The sequence below is a fragment of the Geospiza fortis genome, unplaced genomic scaffold (genome assembly GCF_000277835.1).
Source record: "Geospiza fortis unplaced genomic scaffold, GeoFor_1.0 scaffold450, whole genome shotgun sequence".
Classification (NCBI taxonomy): domain Eukaryota; kingdom Metazoa; phylum Chordata; class Aves; order Passeriformes; family Thraupidae; genus Geospiza; species Geospiza fortis.
Window position 1 is genome coordinate 618,517 of NW_005054416.1, and position 27,903 is coordinate 646,419.

Sequence of the window (27,903 nt, forward strand, 5' to 3'; positions counted from 1 at the left end):
CTGATTGTGCTACAGTCTGCCTTCCTCAGACACTGCTTTTCACAGTTTTTGATGATGGACACAACATACATCTTTTTCTAGGCAACAGGGACAAGTTTCAGCATGAAAAACAGAGACATATGGGATAATTCAGTAAATTACAATTTTTAGTAGGTTCTGCCATGTACATTAACGTACAGTACATTAAAAGCATAGTTCTAATTTTTGTATATGTATCTTCAGTTTCTCCTCTTTCAAAAGGACAAATAATTGGGTTAGACTTATAAAACAAATAAATTGAAAACAAAAGTTGAAATTAACCACCATACATTCCTCTGACTAAAAAAGCACAATGCATAAGCAGTTGCATAAGCAGTACAGAGACAAATAGGCAATGTGATACTAGAGACTACATTCCAAACCTTGAAGTTTATTTGTTTGTTTTATGAAGAGCTTCATGATATAAGGAACACTTAATCCTCCAAGCAATGTAGGTGTTTAAAGTATGCCACTGGCACGAAAATGTTGGTATGACCACTTCAGTGCAAATCACCAGTCTGTACAAGACAAAGCACTGTAAGCATTTAAACAGAGAAGTTATTTTTAATTAGCAGAGCACTTTTAGTAACAGTCACTCTTGCCTGAAACAGATACAAGACAGAAAGGAGGATTGGATTTTTAAAAATGCAATTATAATGTTAAAAAATACTGGCATTAATAAAGGTTGATAACAGTGTGCATTAGAGAGACAGACATATGTGAGATTACACATAGAGATGTATTCTCATATCCTGAATTTGTCAACTGAGTCAAGGCTAGAATGTGATACCCTCATTTGAACATTATTCACAAATAAATGTTCTAGATGACAGAAGTGAAATTCAGACATCCACAAAAGCATAAAGACATTATCCAGCTCTGCAGAGAAAAGTATTTAGTTGCCTATAAAAGAGTGAAAAGTTTGCTATGTAGTTAAATAGAGGGTATACAAGAATTTAAGAAAATGCCTAAATGTAACCAGCCAGTATTCTTACAACAGAAGAACATGCATCTCCTGCCTGCATTTTTGCCAAAGAAAATGAGGCCTGAAATATGTGCCTTCAGACAACCTTAGATTTTCTCTAACTCAAAACAGGTGGCAAGTCACAAAGGCTGATCATTTCTGCATGACTTAAACACACACAAGCATATATAGACTGAATTCAGCTTTATAAGCCAAAGAATTTCTTTATCACACAAACAAACAGCTCCCTGTGCACTCTTAGCCAAATACATCCAACCAACACCAAAATCCTGAGCTATCCTGCCACCCATTGCTTACCAATGCTTTTGTGCTGCCCAGCTGAGATGTTAAATATTCCACATTTCTGTGCATATAAGTTCCTGTTCTGGCACATGCACTGCATCCACACCCTTAAGTTCTCCTACTGAAGCCATGCCTAATGAGGCTTGGAAAAGCCTTGAGGACTTTCAAGGGTTTTCTGGCTGCTGGTGGCAGGCTTTTCTGGTTTGGTGCATTTTTAATTTGTAGCCTCTGAGACTGTAACCTGCTGACATAACCTCCTCCCTCCCTGCAGAATACAGTTATTACCAACATTAAAAGAGATTGATGTTTTAGGGCCATCCAGCTTTAGGCACAGAGGCAGAGCCAGTACCTTCTTCAGGAAACTGCTGACAACCTAAGCAGGGACAGCTCTCTAAAGAGGAGCACAGGAGGCTGCTCAGAGGAGTTGCTTTGAAGAGAAGCGTCAGAGCTCAGCTGCAGAGTGAACAGCTGAGCTGAACGATGGAGCATTCACAGAGCTCTCAGTCCCCAGCCCTTGGAGAGGGAAGGTGACACCCTACACCTGCTGAGCACTGGGAGCATTAGTACTAACTGCAAATCTCTGCACTTGCTACTGCTTTTGTGGTTTTTATCCAGGATAAGCAGGCTTTGCTTTTCACAAAAACACGTTCCAGACATGTCAGTATTCCATACATTAAACCCATGCTGTGAAATGCAAAGACACTGAAAAGTAGCCTGACTTTGGGGATATCAAAAGCAGTTTTACAGCACCAAATAGAAGGATTCATTGAGCTTGAGAACTCAGTCTTATTCATTACCCCCTGGATGGCCAGGGTATCAGACCCAGCCAGCACAGGTTTAGGAGGGGTAAGTTGTGTTTAACCAGTCTGCTCTCTTTATTACCAGGTGACCCTCCTGATGGATGCAGGAAAGGCTGTGGATGTTGTGTACCTTCAGCAAGGCCTTTCCCACAGCACACTCCTGGAAAAGCTGCAGCCCAGGGCAGGGACAGGAGCACTCTGTGCTGGGTTAGGAACTGGCTGCATGCTGGGCCCAGAGAGTGCTGGTGAATGGTGCTGCATCCAGCTGGTGGCCAGGCACCAGTGGTGTTCCTCAGGCGTCTGTGCTGGGGCCAGCTCTGTTTAATATCTTTATTGATGACATGGATGAGGGTATTCAGTCTCTCATTAGTAAATCTGCAGATGACACTGAGCTGGAAGCATGTGTCAATCTGCTGGAGGGTAGGAGGGCTCTGCAGAGAGACTTGGAATGATTGGATGGATGGGCAGAGTCCAATAAGATGAAGTTTAATAAGTCCAAGTGCCGCATTTTGGCCACAACAATCTCCTACAATGTGACAGGTTTGGGACGGTGTGGCTGGACAGTGCCCAGGCAGAAAGGGACCTGGGGGTACTGCTCGACAGCCAGCTGAACATGAGCCAGCAGTGTGCCCTGGGGGCCAAGAGCATCCTGGCCTGGATCAGGAACAGTGTGGCCAGCAGGAGCAGGGAGGTCATTCTCCCCCTGTACTTGGCACTGGTGATGCCACATCTTGAGTTCTGGCCCCTCAGTTTGGGAAGGACATTGAGATGCTGGAGCACATCCAGAGGAGGCAACGAGGCTGGAGAGGGACTGGGAACACAAATGCTGTGAGGAACAACTGAGGGAGCTGGGGATGCTTAGCCTGGAGAAAAGGAGACTCAGGGCTGACCTTACCACTCTCTACAACTTCCTCAAAGGTGGTTGTGATCAGGTGGAGTTTGTCTCTTTCACCAGGCAGCACTGACAGAACTGATGCCCAGTGAGAGCCTTGAATCAGAAGGACAAGCAATAGCCATGGCTCTCTGTGTATTTCTGAATAACAACCATTCTCAACATTGAGAAGGCAACCAGAAAATACCTGTTGGCAGAGATTCACTTGAGCCAGAAAGCCTTTTAAAACTGGTTCTTCTGCTGCTCAGAAATGAATTTAATGTATTTACGGCATCTTGCTGTTTCCTAAAATTCAATGTGAACCCCAAATTTAATTACATGTATCTACCAAGACTGATTCGTATTAAAAAGGATTTACTTATAGGCATTATTTAAATCAAAAGCACCCCACTCATTGATTAGCAGGGTAGTTTTTTAAAAGGATTTCCGCTTTACTTGTTCCAAGCAGGAAAAACATTTATAAATATTTGTATGAGATGCTCAGATACGATAAACTACAACTTATACATTAAGAGTCCACCACCAGTCTAAAGCACAAGGATGAACACTAAGTAAGACATTGAGGAAGCAGTGTATGAACACAGAGTTCAGCTCCAGCCTGAGTGACAAACAGGGACCTCACTGCAAATACATTATCTCACAGAGTCTTACAAAAGTACAATTAATACAAAAAAAAAAAGTCATTCCCCTCCATGTGGAATTTCTCTCCAAAAATAAATTTATCAGACTTAAGGGATTTGCAAAAATTTACTACTGCAGAACTAAAAAGGTTTTGTTCATTAACCTGCAAATCCTTAAACTACTGTGAATGTTTTGTACATGAAAATGGAAATGCAAGAATCTATTGGTGAAAAGAAAGAACTTTTTCTTCTCCTACAAACACCTTGTCTAAAAAAAGTTTTTCTGAGCATTTAACACTGCTTCCAATTTTTGTTTTCTGATTTTTGTATTCTACAAGAGTAAAACATACCAGGTTCCAGAAGATGAAGAAAGACCTATCCAACATATTTTTTATACATCTCCACAAGCTTTTCATCTACACCTTGTCATTCAAGTAATCATTCCCAAATTTCTTGTTTGTGCAGTTCCAGACAACAGGGGAACTATTTATTTATGCATTTTATTTCCACAATTCTACCCTTAACAAATCTTAGCTTTTGCTTTTTTTCATGAACTGTTGCTTACTGAGCCAGAGATCTCCAACTCTGCTGTCCAAAACATTGCTCCGATGTATTCTAAATTTGTCAAATTAATTCCTAACACAGCAAAGCTTCTGCACAGTTCATATTACTTCCTTCACTATGCATGGGGTTGCATTCATCAGCACTGAATTTCATCTGCCATCTTGCTATTCATCCAACTGATTTGCACTCACAAAATTCTCCCAAGGGATCCTCTGATCCCAACTAGATAAATAGTTCTAATATCTGCAGTTTTGTTAATCCTGTAACTGATGTTTATTGCATATAAACATTCTCATCTCTAGCAAGGAACACTTCTGCTGTGATGAACATTTTTGTTTTGCACCTTTCAATTTCTTTCAGCTCTCTTGGTCACCACCTGATTCCTGACTGTCCCTTGCCTTGTAATTTCCTTGACCTATTTTGAAGGGGTTTGGCAAAGGACTGGGAATCTTCAAATAAACAATGCCAGTGATTCAGCTGCATCCACTGTTTGCTTTATGCACTCAGAGAATATTAATAGATTAGCAAGGCATAGTTTTACTTCATGAAACCAAGAGAATTTTGTCCAGCTACAGTTTTCTAAAACTGCATCTTTTAATTAGCAGCCTGATTGCGTAATGGAACAACTTCTGAGACTGCAACTGAAGTTCCTCTCCAAATTCCCAAATACTGCAATCCCCCCTCCCCTTTTGATTTTATTTCACACGATTATTAAAAACTCAATATCCCTTGTGTGTGTCACTCAACGTGAGGAGCACGTCAGTTCCTGGAAAAGGAAGAAGATGTCAGCAGGATGCATCCTCCTTTATCCTACGTTGTTGCTGGGCTTTCCCTAAATAACTTCAAACCAACAAAAAGAAAAAAAAAAAAAGAAGAGAGGAAAAAAAAGTGCTGTGGATGAGGTGGTGGATATGGAAGGATTTACTGCAATGGAATGCAGGACAGAGGAATGAATCCCTTATCCGCTGTGTCACAGTCCAGGTCACAAGATAAAGGGATCAGCTGCACAGACTGAGCAGCCTCTCCATCCACAGCGCAGCTGGATCCAGTTCTGAATGTGCACTCAAACAGGAACAGATTCACAGGGAGTTTTCCCTTCTGAAACAATTAACTTCTTCTTTGATATCTTCTTTATCTTTATTTTTAAAAAATCTGCTGTTTGATCAGTTTCATTAGTTGTTCTGGTTAAGTTCTACCATCTTTACAGTGCATACACTTCAAAGATTTGAAGATTTTTATTAACACAAAAGGAATGCACTAAATGGTCTCTAAGGAAAAGTGCCCATTTCAGTCTCCATCCAGAGCTCTAATCACCTGTGCAATTAAGGCCTGACATGTACAGTACTTATTAAATCATTCAGTGTATTTTATGTAGTAATGATGCCCTTCCTGCATGATTTTGTGTTCTTAATTACTAGAAATATGTAAGCAGTAAGTGTATTACTAGGAGAAAGTGAGCAGCTAGTACACATAGCCATAAATTCTTTTGTGTCATGAAAGCATTACTACTCACATAAAAAAAAGACTTAATTCACCATCTGCAAGATAGATGTATCAACTAAAATGAATTCCAATTCCAATGAATCATCAGTAAAAACAGCACCAAAATAACCCATTTTTCAAGGTGCAAAGAAAAAGGTACCATTTTTCACATGAAGAATCCTAAAGTAGTGGAAAAATCAAAATGAACTTTCACAAGCTTACTACAATGTGACCAAATATTGCAACCATAAGTACTACATAGTGCAGTAACTAAAACAACATGTAAAATACTGAATTTTACAACAGTACATAAACAAACCAGCTCTTCTGATTATAACCATCACACCAACCTCTTACACTAAGATGTAAAACCACAGTTTCAGAAATGCTGGGCTGTCGTGTTCCGAGATGAGCTTTCTAAGCAGTAACACGATGCTTCTGGTCTAAAGTTTTTTCTGGAATATGTTATAAATGAAAGGAATCTTGGCAGGTCAGTGTCTCCCTAGAACGTGCGATTCTGCATGTCATTGCCCCGTGCTTATTCACTGCAACAACAGATTTCATTACCAAACAAGAAAGAGAAACAAACACAGCCTCACACAGTTCCTGCTCCAGGAGCTGCTTCACCTTTCCTTTCCTTTATCACCACAGCCACTGCCAAGACCACAGGAAACCAGAAGAACTGAGGAATTGCTAAGCTGAGCTCAGCTGCCCTTAGTCACCAGTGCTGCTGCTGCCTCCCATTGAGGCTGGGCTGGAGCAGAGTTCCAGCACTTCCCGGAAGCTCCTGCTGCATTCCACATTACAGCTGGGACTGAGCTGGAACAATGAGCAGAGTTTAAAAAGTCAAGCAGTCTCTGTCAGATAAATACCTCCACACTGAACTATCTGCTGACCACCCAGCCAGGTTTGCCCTGCAAACCTCACATGGAATAAACCACAGAAACACGGCGGATTTAAAAAAAAATATTTACATGAACTGCAGATAACCCATGAAGTTGCCATTATCTAAATCACAGTCTTGTTTGAGGCAATGGGGTGCAAGTCTGAGTTTCATTTTCATTTCCCTCATGGAACTTCTAATCCCCTGAAATTCTTGAAACACAAATTAAGCCTGGGATAGAATCTTGCCTGAAGCTGAGCACTTCCTTTCTGGAGTAAAAGAAATCTTCTAGTACTAACAAATGGAATATTGAGATATTTTCATTGAAATGCTTTCACTTTTAATAACACTTTTTCAGGATAGCATATTAAAAACCTACTTATTTTCAACTAGAAGAAAACATCAGTTTAATTAGATTTCCACTCTAGGATGTAAGAACACATTTTCACAATTTACATCTCTAAGGTATTTAGGGATCTTTCAAAGCAATTCCCACAGAACTTTACATAAGCATTTCGTGAAGGCCAAACATGCTATGAAGGATGAACAGAGAAATCATTTAATATTATTATAAAAATACTGTCAAAAAAGCGGTAAAGAAAATGAGCAAGTTGACACGCTGACAACAAAACAAATTTCTGCTTAGGATTTCTTTTCCTGAAAAATAAAATGACTGTGTGATAAAGCAGACAAATTTATTTCTCCATTCTTTGCAGGTGCTGTTTCTCGCATTCCAAGCGCCATAACTAAAAGCAATACACATGTGATGCACAGAAAGGCCACGCTGTACACTACCACCTCCCTTCACCTCTTCCATGGAAAACATGCAACTCCTTCTAGAGCAAAATGTGAAAACATATTCAGACCAATTGTTCATTAACTTTTTCCACCTTTTTTCACGTGTTCATTTTCACCTTTGCCTTTCCAGTAAACAACCACGCTCACCCAACAAACACCATCTACCAACTAATCAGAATGGTTTATCATAAGAACAGCTACCTTGAGTTAATAAAGCATATATACTGTTTCTAGATAGAGCTGATAGCCAGTCTACTGGGAAGAACTTCCAGGCCTTTAATAACTTTTGATCAAGAGATTTGGCAAGTCAGAAGGGGCTTTTCTGCTTCTACAGGTTTCTAGGAACATGCACATTGCTCTAAAACAGATGCTGTTGACGAATACCACAGAATCAAGGCACTAAATTACAACAAAAACATCTTGCATATCTGGCTCTACACATGAGAAAGTGACAGAAACCAAGTAACTGGATGGAGTAATGAAAACCATACCACAGCCCATCAATAATTTAAATATTAAGACAAAAAAACATTTTAAAATTAGTCATTTTCTTCGCCATCTTTTTTTCAAATGCAGAGCTGTCAGTTCAGCCACCAGTTAGATCAAAACATTGGAGATCTTGCAATAAGCAGGTCTATCGTCTACCTTTTAAAAAAGTAATTATTTCCAACAAGGTCTTTTAAAAGGTGGAATGTGCACTTTGGTTTTGTTAGCAGCATGCAGCAGCTGAAGAACATCTCCTGGTACCAAGGGCCAGACTGATGAACAACATCCAGAACCAGTTCCCACATTAAGCAGCCTTAGGACATTGGTTAGAGAGGTGGAAAGCTACTCTTCAGTTACCTGTGAGAATTCAACTGCAAAGCTAACCACAGCATGTGTGTGACCTGGCTGAACGTGAGCTGTGTGCTGGGATGCAGCTCTGCCCCTCTTGCTCAGCAGCAGGAGCTGCTTGAACTGAGATGTAATCCCACTGCAGAACTTCCTTCTCCTCATCAACCTCTGCACACTGTGATACATAAGGCTGCTAACAATTGCCTTCCTAGGGAAGGCACTTCAGGAGCTGGACAGTCCAACCTCCTGCTCTAAGTACAATAAACACCAAATTCAGACCAGATTGCTTAGGGATTTATAAAGTCAGTCTTGAAAACCTCCAAGGATGGAGACCATAAAGTCTCCTGGACAACTTATCCCAATGCTTGACTCTGCTTATGATGCAAGCTTTTTCCTTGCTTGGCTAATAATTTGTATTTTCAATTTATGTTCATTGTCTCTTGTTCTGCCATCACCTGGCACTGAGCAGAACCTGGCTCCATCTCAAAAGCCTCCACGTAGGCATTGGGAAGCTGCTGTTCAGTCATGCCAAAGATCTCCCTTCTCCAGTTTGCAGACTCTCCCAGCTCCTGCAGCCTCTTCTTGTGGGACAAGTCTTCTGGGCCCTGACCAGACCCTCTTGGCTGCCCTCCTGCAGAACAGCTCCATTTCGTGGACATCTTTCTTGTACTGGGGAGCCCAAAACCAGATGCAGCTTTTCAGATAGTAAATAAAGTGCTGAGTAAAAGACTTCAGCTCCCTCAGGCTCCTGGCTGTGATCCTGTGAATGCCATTTGGGATGCTGCTGGAGATCTTTGCTGCCAGGGCACACTCTGGCTCGCGTTTAGCTTGCTCTCCAGCAGGACCTCGAGGTCATTTTCAGCAGAGAGCCTTCCCAGCCAGCCAGTCTCCAGCATGAAACACGACACGTGGTTCTTCCCTCCCAAACACGGGCTTTGCATTTTTGCCCGATTCATTTCAGAATGCTTTCCCTGGCTCACTGCTCCAGCCTGCACAAGCTCTCTGTATGGGATCCCTGCCCCTGAGTGTATCCACTCAAACATGCTCTAGCACCAGATTCCAGTATCTGCTGGAAGCCAGAGCCTTGTGGTTTCTTCTGGTAACCAGTGCTAACCAGCTTCTATTGGCTCCTGCAGCAGGGACCTTCTTAAATGTCAATTCACTTCAACCAAAACATGGCTTGGAGCACCAACTGGTCAGATATTTGAAATGAGCAAAAACAATGAAACTTAGATGGTAAATACCTGACTAAATGCATGCCTTTAATGCCAATACCAGAAACAGAAAAAGCACAAGAGAAAATTTCATAGTCACGAATGCACTACATGCTATAAAAAACCGTGCCCCCAGGACTCATGACTGATTCCTATAATACCTGTTAACCTATTTGCAAAACTGATGCTAATAATGATGTTTTAAAGAGCAAATTATAATATCAAGAGTAATGAGTAAACTTACTTTTCAAAATACATAAGGAGTAAATTATCAAGTGTTCATAGTTGAGAAAAAATTAAAGTGTTCATATTTATCTATAATTCTAAAGCCTCATCTGAAATAATTGCTTCCAGAGCCAGCAGGTTTGTGGGTTTGTAATAGAAATAGTATCCTTAGTAAAGGAAAATCTTTAAAAAAATGTTAGAAGGAAATACTGCCAACTGAAAGGAAAAAAAAAATCTAAGAAAAACACTCTGCCTGGTCATTTCCAAAGAATCCACATGAAAGTGTTCCCAAAGCCCTGTGGAAATGTACATCAACATAGAACAACCTTTAACAAGCTTCTCCCCCCTGCTCCATAGTACTACACAAACTTTTGTCTTAAACTCTGTTTAAGACCAAGATTAATTTGCTACAAAATAAAATCAAATTAAACATAAAATAGTGGCTACTGTTCTGAAGAGTGAATAAATTACTGTGTTCATTGAATACAACATATTGAGAAAGGATATGTAAGACAAAAATACTAAAGAGCACTCTGTGCATTGATGTTGCTTCCATGTAAAGCATGATATTACTTATTTATATGCATTATAAAAGCCACGGTAAAAACACAATAAAACTTTCAAAGTCACTGCCTCTTTCACAACCCAGAAATTCTAAAAAGGGATAAAAACTGTCAGATTTTTATTTTACATCTATTCATCCACATATTCATTCAGTCACACTGACTAAAGTCAACTCTAACTGCGACCCTTGGCGTTCCAAGGATTAGGTTCATGACCTCAGAGCATTTTAATTCTTTCCTAGATGAGGTTATTAATAATGTTTACTGTAGTTGAAAACATTGCACATAAATTGCAGTCTTGTGCAAAATTTATGGCATGTGGCAGTGCAACTAGAGCCTGCAATCTTAAAAGAAGAAACAAACCCCACTAAAGACCCAAAGCCCCCCAGACCAGTACTTTTGTGCCCCAATATTGCTCCAGCTTTTAAGTAAGACCTCTTTGTTTTCCCAGAAGTGTGGCACAGTTGCATCCCAAAGAGGATGTATAAACAAGTTCAGACAAGCATTCAAGTTTAACAGCACCATGTACAGTCTTCCCCCTCTGCTATGAAAATATGTGTGATATTCCTTTACTCAAATATCTGAAACACCTACCAGAGCAAAGAAAAATTAACATCCTTTACATTACCTCAGGTATTTTCAGGAAAGGTACATTATCTTCAAGTAAAACCTGAAGAAAATGTAAACACAGTACAAATATACAATACGCAGTGAAAACATGCACAAACTAATTTCAAGGAGGAAGGATAACCACAGGAGGTTTAGTATGGGAATTTCAATGCTGCTCCTACTTAGGAACATTCAGGCAGTGACAAGCAGCCCAAGTTCCAGAGTTCTGTTCCAAATGAACACAAGTGAGTTGGCCACAGGCTTTTAAAGCACACTCTTGCCAGCTTGATTGAAAAGTTTAGGCACAAAACCCCTGCTTGGAAAACTTCAGTTAAACACTTTGGGTTTTTTTTCAACATTTCCACACTTTTTAATCACATGTTCCTCTATCAGACAGAAATTAAAAAGTCAAGAAAAAAAATTGACAGCAAGTACATAAAAACTGAAAGACCAGCATCCCCAATAACCATTCCCTCCTCCTCCTGCCACATCCCAGTGGTGGCCCACAGAGTTCCCCTGGGGAGCTGTGCCCAGGCACTGCTCCTTGGAATGTGCTGCTGCCAGGAAAGCAGCAGGTCAGACTGTGCTGGGCCAGCCAGGCCACACAGCACAGTCCCACTCCAAGCCTTGGCTCTCTCTCAGTACAGAGGAGTCTCACATTAAGAGAGCTTTATCCCAAGACAGAACCCCACCAGCAGCCTTGACCCTCTTTGCACAGACACTCTCACAGTAGCAGTGAGCCCAGCTTGGAAGGAAAAGCAAGTTCTAAAGGCAGGGGAGTAGGACTGTAACTCATACCAGCAAGAACCTGTAGCAATTTGTCTGTTGGAAAATGTGATAAACCTCACGTAGACTTGACTGATTTCAGTCTAGGAAGTGGTGATGAGTCTGAAGCCTGCTGCTGTCAAGAGTGCATCACTCAGCAGTCATAAGTATCTTTTGAAAACAATAAATTAACTGTCAGAGGGAGAAAAGTTCTGTCCAAGATAAGGAAAATGGAAGTACACAAGAACTCCAGCAAGTTACATATAAAACTACATTTGAAAATGACTGAGAAATGTGGCAGAGAAATCTGCTAAGGAATGAGGATTAGAATCATCAAATCACAATACTTTGAGTTGGAAGGGGCCCATTAGGATCATCAAGACCAACTCCTGGCCCTGCACAGGACATCCCCAGGAGTCCCACATGTGCCTGAGGGCATTGTCCAAACTCTCTTGAGCTCTGTCAGGCTGGTGCTGTGAGCACTGCCCTGGGGAGCTGTGCCAGTGCCCAAACACCCTCTGGGTGAAGAACCTTTTCCTGATATCCAACCCAAACCTCCCTGACACAACTTCAGGCCAGGACCTTGACTTCTGTCACTGGTCACTGTGACATTGGTCACAAGGGTTCTTGGATGAGGGAAGAGACGAGAATGTTGACTCTATGTTCAGAAGGCTTGATTTATTATTTTATGATATATGTTACATTAAGACTATACTAAAGAATAGAAGGAAAGGATTCCTCAGAAGGCTAGCTAAGCTAAGAACAGAATAGAAAAGAATGATAACAAAAGTAGCTGGCTCGGACAGAGAGCAAGAGCCAGCTCTGCTGTGGACTGGTCAGTGAATCAAAACATCTACATGAGACCAATCACAGATTTACCTGTTGCATTTCACAGCAGCAGATAACCATTGTTTACATTTTGTTTCTGAGGCCTCTCAGCTTCTCAGAAGGAAAAATCTTAAAGAAAAAGATTTTCACAAAAGATGTCTGCGACAGGTCACCACAGAGAAGAGACCAGTGCCTGCCCCTCCTCATGCCCTCCTGAGGAAGTTTTAACTGCAATGAGATCTCTCCTCAGACCCTTTTCTCCAGGCTGAACAGACCAAGTGACCTCAGCCACTCCTCAAACAGCCTCCCCCTTCCACCTCCCAGCCCCTCATCTTCATGCCCACCTTTGGTCACTCTCCAATAACTTTATATTTTTTCTGTATTGAGGATCCCATAACTGCACACAGGACTCCAGGTGAGGTCACCCCAGTGCAAGCAGAATGGAACAATCCCCTCAATTACTACTAAGATATGTTTCATCATGCATCAGAAGGAGAAAGCTTCTAAAAACTGATAATGACAATGGCTAAAATAAGAGCAAAGGTAAAATCCCTCAAGGAGGAATGACAAAACCCCTCTAAGAAGTCTTTCTATGTTATAGTTTCTCAGAGGGGTTCCTGGGGAAGTTCCCAGAATAAAACTGTATTTTGGAGGGGAAGATAGAAAAGATTTTGGAAAATTAAAATGAAAGTATCAGAGAACATGATTCTAAGTTCTCTGTGTAATCAAAATATAAAATTAGATAACTCCAAATTGTGGGTTTCTAGAGACAAGACTAGATAGGGTTATTGGAAGCAGGCAAATGTTTAATCTGTTTATAAAAGCATTATCCAGAATCTTTGCTTGCAAGTAGCAAATGTGCAGAAGACATCAAATTACAGAACTAGTAACCCTACAGAAAAGCAAATTACACTGGAAAAGAATCAGAAAGGCTTCTCTACAACTAGATCATAAATCATCCATCTATTAACAGCTCTTCAACAAAAGTAATGGATGCACTCAACACAATAGAGTCACTTAGTAAAAAGTCTTTTAGAAGGAACATTTAAACTCTCAATCCAATTAAATTGTCATGGTATAGGAGAACAGTTCTCTTTTGAAGTAATAAGCTATTTTTAAAAGTAAGAATAAATGGGTGGTTTTTCCCAAGAGATGCAAATTAGATCTCTGCTGGGCTTTGTGCATTTGTCATAGGGGCTGACTGACTTAGGGGGTTTATTGTTTGTTTTCTACAGATAATTTCTGAACATATCACAAACATTCAACAGTAAATTCATTGACTCTGGGGAGAGCAAAAGAATCTGAAACAGTCAATACTAAAGTCTTCTGTGATGGTGCATGAGGGGGTCTTACAATACCAAGCAACTGGGTAAGCACTCAGTTCCCCAAGTGACAAGAAGAAACTAAAGCACATGAAAAAAGAATCCTGAAGATGCAACACCAGACTTCTTGTTACCACTCAGGAAAGGGAACCTGAAACATGGTTCACTTGAACCACATTAGCTCAACTATCAACAGTGTAAAATCTCTAGCTGTAGCAGAATGAATAGATCTAAACCTATTTATCTGTTCCACTGACCATTCCTCTTTAAAACACAGCCTTCCAAAATTCCTATGGTTCCCACAGCAGCAACACAGGCACTTCAGGAAGGGGAAGGTAGCACACACAGACCTGTAAGAGGACAATCCTGCAGAAATTGTACCATCAGCATTTTGCCATAGGTTTAGATTTAAACAGCAAGCCACAGAATCATAGAAAGGTTTGGATTGGAAGGGACCTTAAAGATCTTCTAAGTCAGAATAACAGCAGGAGCAGGGACCATTTCCACTATCCCAGGAGGCTCAGAGCACCACCCAACCTTGCCTTAAACACTTCAGGGATGGAGCATCCAGCTGCTCTGGGCAACCTGTTCCAGTGCCTCACCACTCCCACAGTGAATCTTTCTATCACCTCATCTAAACCCATTTTCCTTCAGTTTGAAGCCATTCCTCCTTGCCCTATCTCTACCTGCCCTTGTAAGAAGTCCCTCTCCAGCTCTCTTGTAGCACCACTTCAGGCACTGGAAGGCTGCCGGAAGAAGATTTCCCTTGGCTTTCTCTTCTCTGGGCCGCACAACCCCAGTTCTCTCAGCCCTTCCTTACAAGAGAGGTGCCCCAAGCCTGTGATCACGTTACTGGTCTCCTCTGGACTCCCTCCAACAGCTCCATGTCTTCCTGTGCTAGGGAACCAGAGGTGGATGCAGTGTTCCAGGTGGGATCTCACCAGAGCAGGGGCAGAATCCCCTCCCTCCCCTGCTGCTTTCTGCAGAGTCAGCAGAAAGCACACACCCCCTGTGTGCATCTACTGGGCTCTGAAACGTGTAGGTGCACTTGGCAAATCTCATTTACACATTTCTAGATTGCATCTCAAAGTAGGTAATTGGCTTTCTCCTCTCCCTCTGATCAGTGCAGCCTCTCAAAGAGGAAAACCCAAAGAAGGGGCACCTCAAACTAAAAGGAAACGATAGACAACTCCTGAGCAAACCATTCGTGCCTCATTCAGTGCGACACATCACATACTGTGAAACTGAAACAGCACATTCTTTTCTGCCACACTTAAAGCCAGTCATCTGAAGAGACAGGAGTCATTACATTTCCTTCTTTGAACTTCAGAAACCACCACTAAATTCAATCCCTCATTTAAATACTGCTTCCACTCTAGTGAGGCTCTTGCAACAGATACGTAAGGTATTACCCATAATAGGTGAAAGAGTGCACATAAAAATGCTGTTACCTAACTCACTGTAGTAAATTCATACTTTAAAAGGAAAGCTTATAAGCACTATCATATTTAAGCAATAAGACATAAGAGGGTGTGCATATGCTGTAATAATGACACACCTTAATAATATAAGAAGTATGTCAACTATTATCCCATACTACACACCCTAAAATGCTTCAGCATAGATTCCATCTATGTATTTAACAAATGAAATTAGGATACTTAGAGAAGATGTTTATTTAGTGGTTGATAAGCTCAAAATGTTTCATTAAAAAAACCCAGCCAACACATAAAACATGCCACCAAATACTCCTTTTCAGGTAACACTTTGCAACCGTTTATTTTCGTGATAAAACTACAAATACAGATTGTTAAAAAATACTTGCATCATTAAATGTATTCAGATCCTGCAAGAAGAAGTTAAAAAAGGAAGGAGAGCCAATGAAAATCTCATTTTCTGTAATTCTGAAGCGTTCTTGAAAGCTTTATGATGAATTTTGAAAGAAAGTTAATTAAGTTCTTCCTTTTCTGTTGTTTTTTTGTTAAACCGCTTCTGTCTTTCCATTTCAACAACCAAAAAAATAGTTCACTAAAAACATCCCACTTTGGTTATCTCTGTTAATTCCGTCTGAACTCAGGGGCTGGAGTTAGGTGGCTTTAGCTGAACTCTTACACGCAATACTTCTTGCAGTCTAAAGCCAAAGTCAGCACAAAATCTGACATTTTATTACATTTTCCTTAATTATATCATTGTTCACCTTGGCTCAAACTGAAACCTTTTGCAAAAGATATTATTGAACACTTCATTGCATACTATGTACTTAGCCTTTGCCACACAAAATACAAATACAATTGTGTTTGTAGCAGCCAAAATAAACCAAATTTAACACTGGTGTGCCTTCATTTTAAACCAAGCTAAAATATATTTAAATATTTATTAACTGCATATGATTCCACAGAAGTTATTACTGCAAAACGTTTTTCTCAGGCATAGCAACACAAATAGTTACTTTCTTCAGCTAAGGGACACTAGTACAAAAAACTGATATCAACAATCTTTTAAGCCTGAGCAAACTCCAAAAAGTTATTGTTATTTAATGTACTTCCATTCACTTCATCACTCTTTGGTTATACAAAATGGAAAGAGTCTCCCAAATTACATGAAGTTTTTAAAACTGTATTACCCAAAACCAGAGAAAATTGTAGATACGTATTTATTACAATAGTCACAGTTTTCCAACTACACAGCTGGAAATGCTGCTCATCTTTTGGATGAAAGACATTCAGACATGAAATGACCAAAACACATCCTTTTAAGTAACAGTATTGATGAAAATGTAACAAGAATCAAATATTGAATTTCAAACTAGAAGACTTCAGCCATGCTTATATAAATTAATCAGCCATAACCCAAAGCAGCAAGTGACTTTTCAGAGTAATTTTTGCTCCTCAGTGCCAATTCAATAACTCGCTGTGCATGCTGAAAAGCTGCTCATGCAGAAGTGGCTGCCGTGAACACACACTGGTCATAGGAGCAAAATATTTAAATTGGGGGGAGGGGGAGAATGCACTCTCCACCCACTTTTTGAGAGGTCTTGCCAGTTCCTCTGCTTTTTGGGAGAAGCAGCTCAAATCCAATATACGAGACATGAACCAGATATGAAAATGGTCCAACAACAAATCTTCAAAATTGCAAATGCCAACAAGTCTCTACAAGTATATTACCAGGCCAGAATGCAGGAAAATCCTTGTGAAATAAAGTTTTCTGGTATGCAGTTATAGCAAATAATCATGAGGTGATGCCGAGAACTGGACAAATCTGGTATTCCAGGAATGTTAAAAACATCAGGGTCACGAATGCACACTGTAACTTTAGTACTCACTTCTTATCCCACTATTTTGACAATAAATCTAATTCATTCTTCATCCTAAGCTTATAAGCTGTGATTTTAATGAACATCTCTCTTGTCCACTGCTATAACACATGTCAAAAAGGAAACAATATAGTTAAAAAATGAAGTGAGGTTGATTCTGCATATGCCACATACATTAACAGGAGTATTGCCTGTTTTTAAAATTCTACATCACACCATTTGTCAGTATACTAAAAAACAGATCATCTCTCTTGGATCAAAATTTTGAATTTATTTACATTTTTTTAGAATAATGCTTCCTGCACTCTTAGCTCACAGGTAAGCCTAACAAAAAGCACCAAAATCTTAACTGCACTGGGCATTTTATTACTAAAAGAATATTTTGGTTGGTTATAATCCAGTGTAATACACTGCATGAATCCACACAAAGTAGTTACATAATCCAGCCTTGTCCTACCAGTCTTTCACACACACTAGAATGGATTTGTGTTGAACTGCCTTTACTTAGATAAACAGCTAAATTAAGCTCTGAAGACACAGAGACCAGGGGAGAAGAGGGAAAGGGACACAAGCAGAAAGTTAAAGGCATTTCTTATATTAAATTCCCCACAATTTATGGCAGACTGACAGCAGAAATACTAGCAGCTCAGTAAAACAGCAGATCATTTTATTGACAGGTGTGACTACATGTTATGTATTATATTAAAACTGCTTTAGTCCTAATTCTATATATGTACTAGCTGCTTTTGTCTAAGTGACTTGGCAGAGATTCAAATCAGAAATATACTTTCAGAAAAAAAGAAAAAAGACATTTTTGATTTGAGGATAACCAGTACTGGTGAGTAACAGGGCATGATCTGCTTTTCTGATCTCCTTTTGTTGACATAAATAAAAGATCATTTCACATCCAAGTGAAGGAACCAGGCAGTGTAAAGGAAAGGTAAGCAAGCAGTTTGGGGACACCTTTATGGCAAAATCTGGACAGAAAAGTTTCTCCAAAAGCATCAGTAGTACCTTAGAGCAGCAGTAACTTTTATGTTAGAAACATAAATCCAAGATGGGCAGGGCAGGGAGCAGGGGGAATTTGCTCTTTTCTAGGGAAACACACTGAGAGCAGGTGATATTTTAAAGGATACAAACCTGCAAGACTTGTGATATCCAGTGAGGGAATCTCAAGTTCCAAACACCATCCAAGAGAAACTTGGGTGTCAGAGTTCTCCCTCCTTGCCCAGGTTCACTCCACAGCTCAGATTTAATTAATTGCAGGCTGAGCAATAGCTACAAACTCTGCAAGGATCACCACACAAGCAGCCTTAGCCACAAGCAAAGCCTGAAGAGCCTCCTGTCCAAATCTGCAAGCTGGAGCTTCATTGATTCACATTAGCAGCCAGTTGAAATGCCTCATTTATTACTCTATTTTTGATTTCTTTTTCCTTTTTAGTTTATGCTGGTATCCATGACAGCTAAATAAAAGCACCTGCTCAAGTGATGCTTTGACAGTGTGTCCTTGAAAAACACAACACTGCAACCCCAGAGAGGCCAGAGAGGTCTCTCTTAGCAACATTTAATTGAGTTGTAACACTCCATGGCTCAGCTGAGCACTCCATGAGCACTCATCTGAAAAATCTGTCACTTCTGAGGGTTTTGGCCTGCACTGGTTTAATTCTGACACCCACAGAGCAACGAGGACTGAGAAAAAAGGAAAGGTTTTGCTAGGAGCAGTCCAGGTAAACTGCTGGCAAAAGTACTGGTTCCACACTTGGAATTCATTAGAAGAAGCCATGCCTGTGGCAGATCCCCATTCCTTGAACTCAGGAGAAGTTCAAAGACAAAAATTCTTCTTGGTGACTAGTCCGAAAATCAGCACTTACAAATCACATCTGAATATAGTTATATTTTTCTTCTTCCTCATAATACAAACTGTATTTTGCATATAAAAGTACATTATTCCTTTAGTCTTTTACCTTATTATGACCAAACCCAAACTTGTTATAACAAATATATAGAAAATTATTATTAAAATTATTATTTATTGACTTCTACTTAAGGTTTCTTCAGTAATATTCTCATAGTCATTTACCAAATCCATACTGAAATTAGGATCAGAACCATACCAGTATAAAATATAAAATACCACTTTATTACTAAAAAATAATACAAGAGAAAAATGGCCATCTAAACAGCCTGGCCACCTTTTGTATCTTCTAACCTTGAAGTTCAGTCACAAACAACTTCTTTTTCCACCTCCAAGCGCCAGGTTTTGCATAAAAGAAAACAATTTGTTACATGTTACATGTTACTAAAATATTGACAAGAGTCCAAAAAGGCTGTAGAACAGAACTGCAGATTTCAAGGTGGTTCTGCCTATTCCATGCAATCACCCAAAAGCCAGCACCACCATGCTGTGCTGAAACAATATTTAGTGTTTGCTTTATAAACAAACAAAACAACATCCCATCCTCAGGATTCATAAACTGAGCTCTGTTTGAGACTTCAGTTAGTGGTGGTGCTGGAGGCCAACAGGCTACTTTTGAGGGGAAAAATTTTTAAAATTGGTAATAAACCTCCAAATCCTTTCCCAGGAATTCTGCATGGCACAGCCCCAGTCAGGCACTGAAGCACTGGAATCAGCTGCTTTCTGCATGGGTGCTGTGTCAGGTGCATGCCTGGAGCCACTCTGACCTTCGTGGAATCTGGAAATCAGAAATTACACCAACTGGGAAGTGCAGAAAGCCTCTGCACTGATCTTTCTGCTTGGCTTCAAACTGGATAATGCAGTGACAAAATGAGCTGTGACCCATGGAATGCACAAAATTGTGAAGTATCATCACAAGCTTTGTTAACGTTCTTTTCTGTTCTTTGGTGAGCACAACTAGGACGCCCCTTTTATAATTTATTATTAATAAGCACTTACACTGTACAAAGACTTCAAAAAAGTTTTCAAGTTTAAGAAGCCAAGCTTTAAAACCACTAAGATTATTTAAGCCAGCAGAAGAAACCTGCATCAAAACACAACAAAATTTATGTAGAGTACAAACTAAAAGGTCGGTCAAATTAGGGAGTTGGGGGAACATAATGATTTACAAGTATTACTGATTAGAAATTCTTAGCATGAAAAGTATCAGCTTTAACAAACCACTAACAAATTTGTTCAGAAAAAAGTAAAATACCCTTATTTTCCATTAATCTGTTTTCTTGAACTATTAGAAAACATTCCAAAGTGATTTACAGTCATAGGAATCAACTTCATAGATAAATTATTTCTGGATTGCCAAAACACATTCAACAATCCAGTTCAAGTTTCACAATCTTGTCTCCAGCCCAATAGGCTGTGTTTGATTAGCTGCACATCATCTGCCTTTCTGCACAACCCCAGAGAGAATCTCTTTGTGACAACTGGATATATGGTTATAAATTCAACACACAATGCTCTTGCTGGCTGGCTTTCCCCAAAACCACACCAACTCTCAGCTCCCTGCACAAACACACAGAAAAACCAAACCAACCAAACAAAAAACCCCAGAAACTTCAGTCCAACAATTGTCTCAATTATAGAACTTCAAGAGTAAAAGGAGTTCCAACTTCTTACAGAAAGCTGACAGATAATTTGTAATAAGGAGCTGAAACAAAACACCAGATTTCAAACAACAAACTGGAAAGTGGTTCTGAGGTAATTCAGTGGTTTTGAGGATTGTTACATTTCTCCAATCCTCTCTCTTCCTCTCTGGCAGTTACAGGAAGATGATCCAGTGGTGACAGACTTTGCTGTACTTAACAGTGAGGGAAACACCTGACAATCCCCCCCCAGAGAGAGGTCTCATCTCCCATGGTATTTCTCAACTCCCACAGTATTTCTTCATTCATCTCCATTCTGATGCCCCAGCCTGGTCCCTTGGAAGGCACTCAAGAGAGCCAGGGCCTTTGCTTTTCACATTAACAGATCTAAGAAGCAGCTCAGGAGATTATCCAAACAATTCTCCTTTCCATGTCACACTGTTAGCCTCACACATGTCATTCTCCACCAGAAACAAATAAGACTGCTCAAAATTTTCATTCTAAATAGAATGAGCTCCATCTACTTAAACATTTGTTACTGTTTACACCATATCTCCTTTGCTAGAGAATCCATTCATTTACCATATTCTCAAAGGACAAGGAGAATAGTTTATGCTCTTCATTTTATTTATCTGAAGTCTCCTCAAGTCTAACCTCTGGCCATCTCAGAATAGTGCTTACCTTTATTCAAAAGTTCAACTTCTTTGATTCATGCTGACCTCCACTTTGTGGAGACAACAGATGGGGAAATGTACACAAATAATTTAGGTACAGTCACCTGCACATGTCACGAGGCAAAACTGGAAACAGGAGCTTTGTATAGCAACAGAACTGAATGTTACAGTGTCACAAATTCATTTTCATTCATTTCTGGGTGCTTGGGTCAACATAAAAACAGTGCTGTAAACCCAGAGGGCACAGCACTCATAGGAGTTTTAACTGCCTTAGAAATGGACATTGGTTTGTGGCTCTCCAGATAAATTGCTGTTTTGTTGCTTGCATCCCAAATTTCCATGGATTTGTGTTCATATAGAATTATTCTGAAATAATCAGTGATGATTAGTCCAAAGTGGAATAGGTCACTTAAGCTAAAGAACCTCCTCTGATGTTGAGGACATGCTCAGCTTTTCAAGAACATGTGTCACTCCACAGTCATGAGCTGCATTCATCCAAGTTAACCTTCAAGTATGAACTAATGTTTTTTAAAAACACAAAGTACATCTGTAACCAGGCTAATCATAAAGTTAAAAATAATTAAAACCATCATTTTTCCCCATAATTTTCACTCTCGCATACAAAACAATAGGGTTTCTGCTCTTCAGTTTTGGTTTCTGGAGATACAGCCCATTTTCACATCATGTGTTTGATATGTAGGCAGCTCTCCCTTTTTAGTCAAGAGTTTTTCAAGAGCTTAAAAAAAAACAACCAAGGAACAACAAAATTTAAATATTATATTTATATAATAATAAATTTTAACATTGAATATTTGTATATAAATATTTAATATTTGAAATTCAGAACCTTCAGAAAAAGCAGGGTCTCCCAAGAGACTTACCACAGTCAAGTCAGTGAGTTAAGGTGGAAATACCAAGGCACAGACTTTTGTGAATGTTCCAACACCTCATGGCTTAACTGGGGGTCTCAGAATCTCCTCTGCAGACTGTTACACAAAAAACCCCAAAGCAAAAATGCAGAGTGAAGTCCACATTGCAGTCTTTCCTCTAATTTTTAAACAAGATGAGAAAAACTTATGGAGAGGTAAAAAAGATGCTGAATCACACACAAAGCCTGGCTGGACAAGACCATCTCATGCAGTCAAGGATTATCTGTGGAGATAACAGAAATTAACAACAAAGGAAACCAACCCAAAGCATTCTGTGAGTCTAAAAATATCTGCACTTCTTAAGCAAGCTTGTAAAAATGGCCTTCTCCTCCAGAGATCTGAAAAGAATTTAACTTAAAATGTAAGTATGTGGATCTTAAAACACTGTGATAGATGCAAAAAAGGTTACACCTCAATATACTACATTGAAAGATTAAAGAGTTGGAGAAGTTGAAATATTCCAAACAGGTGTCCCTTCAATATTTCATCATTTCTACCAACACTGTTGACTGTAGTGCTCTATGTGATTATTTTTCCAACTCAAAACAAAACTAAGAGTGGATAAAGCAGATTAATTGAACACTGACAGCACTTAGTCAAGTGAGACAAAGTGATACTACACAAGGACTACTTGCAAGTCCTTAGGTACAAACAGCAAATTATTTTATCACATTAGTCCACAAAATCCAGAAGCTAACATCCATTCAGTAAGACCAGATTCAAAAACCAGAATGCAGCTGTTCTACAGCACAGCAGAAATGCAACTGTAAAATACATCACATTAAGGGCACTCTAAGTTATCTAGTAGAGGCTAATATGTCCAAAGAATATAAACTGAGTCCAGAAACACTCTGACTAAAAAAAATATCTCTACTTTTGTTATCATCTGTTTCCTACTAAGTGCTGAAAGCACCTGTTCTATAATATGAGAATAAAAACAACACAATGCATTTCCAAGTGCTACACTGAGCTCTGCTGCGCAGTTGTTCATTGAAGAATCACATATGTAATGATTCTTGAGAGGTAAAAAACATTTGAGGGGAAAGAGGGGCAAAATATCCCCCACCAAATAAAAATCTGTGCAGCTGAGCAGGTGCACTGAAGGTTAAATGGATGTTGTAGACAACTCTATTCAGGTCCTTAAAAGCATTAATGTTTGAGAAAAATTGGCTTACAGATCAGCTAGCTAAGACTGAAGCATTTAAAGATTAACTCCTTTAAAACTTTAATCACTTCAGGCCTTAACTGTCTAATCTGCAACCCCAGTTGTCTCTTACATCTTATTTAAAAGAAGTAGTGAAATGTCCAAGCATCAGACTTTTTTCTCAGAAAAGATACCTGATACCAAGGTGGCAAAATAAAACTAAGAGATCAGCACTTGAATTTTAAAAGTATTGCTTTTGACTGAATGTGTAATGATTTCCAGAGACTCTGCAGTGGAAATTTTCAGAAGTTTAGGAGTTCTGGAAAACTTTTCCACTTTAAAATCTGGCCTTCTTTTAAATGTCTTCAGTAGAGTGCAACTTTGAAGACAAATGAGCTGGGTTTTGGTGGGGGGTTTTTTTTGATAGTTTTTTCTTCCCCATTCTAAGGGTAAAACTCCAACAGAAGTAAATATCAGTTAAGATCTCAGAGGTAGAGCTGTAACTCATAAATCATGCATGTAAAAACGAAGTGGAAATTTGTACAAGACCAACTAGATCAGTCAGAATACAAATACACTTTGAAAATACCATTCCTTATTCTCCTTTTACAAAACTCATGGGGTTTTTTTGTATCTCAGGTTAGTTGGAATTTGAAAGTTGAATCCAGTTTTTCATAAAAGACATATTCTACATCCATTTAAGAGCTCATGTCTGAAGCAAAACAAGGATGCAGAAATGCTGAGCTCCACAGCAAGGGCTGTACAGAAAGGAGGAATAAACTGATTCCAACAACTCCAACTCCTGCTTTAGAAGGAAGCAGGCAACCTTCCAGATCCCAAAGGGATACCTGCAGCCTTTCTTTCTCTCTTCTTAGTCTCATAACTTGTGTATGTGGACTTCAAATGGTTGTATTAAACAGCACTTTTTACCAATTAAAAATAAATTTTATCATTTAAGTCATTATTTGGATAGGTGATTATCTTGTCTAGAAATACATGTTAATTTCTATACTTGACCACACTTGAAATCCAAATTACTGAGCCATGACACTACTGCTAACACCAGCACCAGTTACAATGGGAAATTTCCTTCCCTGCTACTCAGAAACTGCAGAAACACATCATATCCAGTTCCAACTCCAGACAATGTAACTGTTTCTAGGTATGACTTCCCTTGGCCTCATTAAGAGCAGCCTCCCAACACTGAGTAATGCAGGTGAATTAGTTTAGCTAATTTAGCCCTGGGACAAAAATGACTTTACAGTATAACATTACATTCCAAAGCTTCCTCTGATGTGTCACTAATTATGATGTCTAGAAAGTTACACAGTGGAATTAAAACTGCATTAGAAATAAGAAAAATATGCAGAAATGTAAAGCTAACTCATTCAACCAACACACACTCTCCAGCATTCTTTCTACAAGCAAGATCAAGAAGTTAGATTGTCCTAACCTGACACTGCTCTGTATGTCTCAGCTGACTTTACAGGGTTATTTGTACACTTAAGCTGCACCCGGAAAAACTTCTCAGAACCAGACAGACACTGGAGAAGGATACCCAAACATGTTAATTTTAAATATCAGATTGGGGTGTTCTAACTGCATTCTTTCAAAAACCAATGACTGCAATGCTTTTCTGAGCCAAATATTTTATTACCTTTAAGAATGAGCATAAATCTTCCTTTACCCCTCAAAGTCAGCTTACTTCATGGAACTGGAAGAAACTCTGACTTGCATTTGTCTATAAATTGCAGATGGACTGCTATTTGTCAGTAAAATGAAGATGCTCAGATTCTGAACTGAAATTGTTCCTTAAATTTTTCTTGAATAGCCCACAAAAGGTTCTAACAAATGGAAAAAGTGCATTTTATCGCTTCTGAAGTAACACTCAATATATATAGGATATATAACATCAAGAAATATTGTCTCTTATTCACTGTTACATCACACAATTTAACAAATGGTAAAAAAGTCTTCAGCCCCTTAACAGCTACTATAATTATCAATAATCCATTGCAAAAGACTTCAGGTATGTTTCACAGCAATTTGCAGGTGGCTTATTAAACTTTGTTCTGTTTATAACTGAATGCACAAAGTTTAAAGCTGTGAAGTCTTTAGTGAAGTAGCAAATGCAAAAAGATTTTTCTTAATCTCTTTAGGTAATTTCAGGGGATGCAGACAAGTAATAAGAGTAAGAAAACAATGACCAACACCTCCTGACAGCATCATTCCCTCAGCAGAGACTCATGGCTTTCCTCACCACTGACAACCACAAGATATACAATCTATTGAACAAGACAAATTAAAGTACTTGACTTGAATAAAATGGAATAGAGTACACTTCTGTTGAATGCTGGACAATGTGTTTACTCCCAGCTCACGTGTTTGTGACCAGGACACAGTTATCATGCTGCTCACATAAAAACAAACACAGTTTGAATAACTCTTAATCCTTTAATCCAGAACACACATACACCAAATACAACACCCTTCAGTGAAATTCAGACTGCAATCACGTTTTATAATGACTCAATTCTCTATATTTGTGTCAAACTACCAAAACTACAGAATACAGCCAAAGTGAAAGGTGAAATTGAGTCATCATTCCTAGAGAAGATGTTCTCAAAATTCACTCAGTCAAGGGCAGGTCCAGTAGACCCAGTTCGTCCCATGGGCACCTGTTTAGCAAAACTGGGCTCAAAAACAATCACCCTTCAATCCCATCATTAAGCATGAAAAGCTTTGGCCTTTTTCCTTCATGAGAACACAGTGAAGAGAGCTTGACATGTTTTCAGATACAAACCATGCCTTTTTTTTCCCATGTAACAGAAACCATACAGATCTTTCAAGGAAGAGCAAGTACATTTAAGAGGATATTATCTCAGACTTATCATAGAACTAAGTACTATTAATAACTATGTCTCTCTTCAGTCTCATATACATTTGTCAACTAATCTATTCTTACCTTTTTCCCCATTTCTTTTTCCTTAAGGATTGCCTATTACCCCCTTATTGATATTAAATCTTAAGGTGACAGAACATGGTGACATCACATTTCTTCTTTCCTTTCCATAAATTAATGTTGATTCTTGTTAGATTCATCCAAAACCTTGAAAAAAATTCCTGCCAACATCTGACTTTCATAAGTGATTTACTTCAGTACTTGATCTTTGCACTATCTCTAACTCCTCAATCTTCATTAACTAAAATTTTATTTACCACACTTGGAAAGCAGATCAAAACTTGACTGATTTTGCCAACGGGCTGATTTGATGTTGTTAAATTGTCAGATTTTGTTTTATTTGGAAAGTTTAAAGTTTTAATGGCTTGGTCTAATGAGTCATTTGAGAATCAATACAGAAATAATGTTTTGTCCCATTTAAAAAGAAACAAACTTTCTTTAGAAAAGTGTTTCTTGTAGTGCTAAAATCCTACAAATTAAATTTAAATGGGAGATAACACCTGGGCACAGATTAAGATTCACTGCTTCAAGAGAAGGTGTGCCTATATATTTTATTTATTTATTTTTCACATCTTCCCAGCTAGTCAGACCCATTGCTCTCTCTGAACAAGGTCAGGAAGATCTAAGATTTAGATCTGTGGCACAGAGTAAATCTCACCATGACTCAGCCTCTGGGTTTGTTTGAGGCACGATGAACCCTCCTGGCTGAACCTTGGAGCTTCCCCATTTCAGCAGAGCTCGGCATTGCCAAACCTGGGGTTATGCAAGTGCACCAAGAGGCTGCAATTCCCCATCACAGGGGGGAGAAATCCTGCTCACCCCAAAGAGCAGGGCATGGCAAGGCCTGAAAGGCCAGGCTGGGGCTGAAATGAAACCCCAGAGGAGGAGAAAAGGAGCGCGCGGCTGCGTGTGCCAGCTCAGGAGCGAATTCACCTCTCAGGGAGGGAGCAGCCAAGCCCAGTCCCCCTCCTGTCCTTCATGAGGGCACAGCACGTGGCAGTGGCACAGAGCAAGGAGCTGAACACTGCCTGAAAGGTGCCACGCTGGGAAAAGCCTGCTCTGTTGGCCGTATCTGTGCAATAAACGCAGTGAAGAGTTGGTGTCCTTGTCCTCTGCAGCTGACTGTGCCCCACAGTAAAGACTCCTATTGCAACATTTCCTAGAGCTCATCTCCTCCCATAGCTCATCCTGTCCCAGAAGTTGCTCAGTTCACACCAGTAAAAGTTTCACTCTGACTTCTCAGAAACCACATTTCAGAATATGACCACAGTCCTTCCTTTCTCTTCAGGATTTTGAGAGACAAGATGTTGAGTGAATCCCTGATCCACCTTTTCATTGCATCCCACAAGAAGAGACCAAGGAAGGAAAAAAAGCAGCACCTTGGGAATTCCCTGTTTAAAATAGATCCCTGCACCATTTTAATAAATCTAGTTTATTGGGATATTATATTTTTAAATCTACCTTATACAAATATGTAATTATTTGAACATCTCAATGAGAAGTCATCTGCCATCTCAAGGCTGCTCACTAAACAAAGCACAAATAAGCATTTCTTTTAAACACACAGTTTATAAATCTGCAGCAGACAGTTTCTATATTTGAGGAATATTTACTTAGCTGTGCATACCAGAATAAATTATCT

General features: G+C 39.4%; 1 protein-coding gene across 1 annotated transcript in view; it reads right to left on the reverse strand.

Annotated features, from left to right (window-relative positions):
* SBF2 (SET binding factor 2) overlaps positions 1-27,903 on the reverse strand; it is a 196,342-nt gene that overhangs the window by 160,064 nt on the left and 8,375 nt on the right. The window lies entirely within an intron of this gene.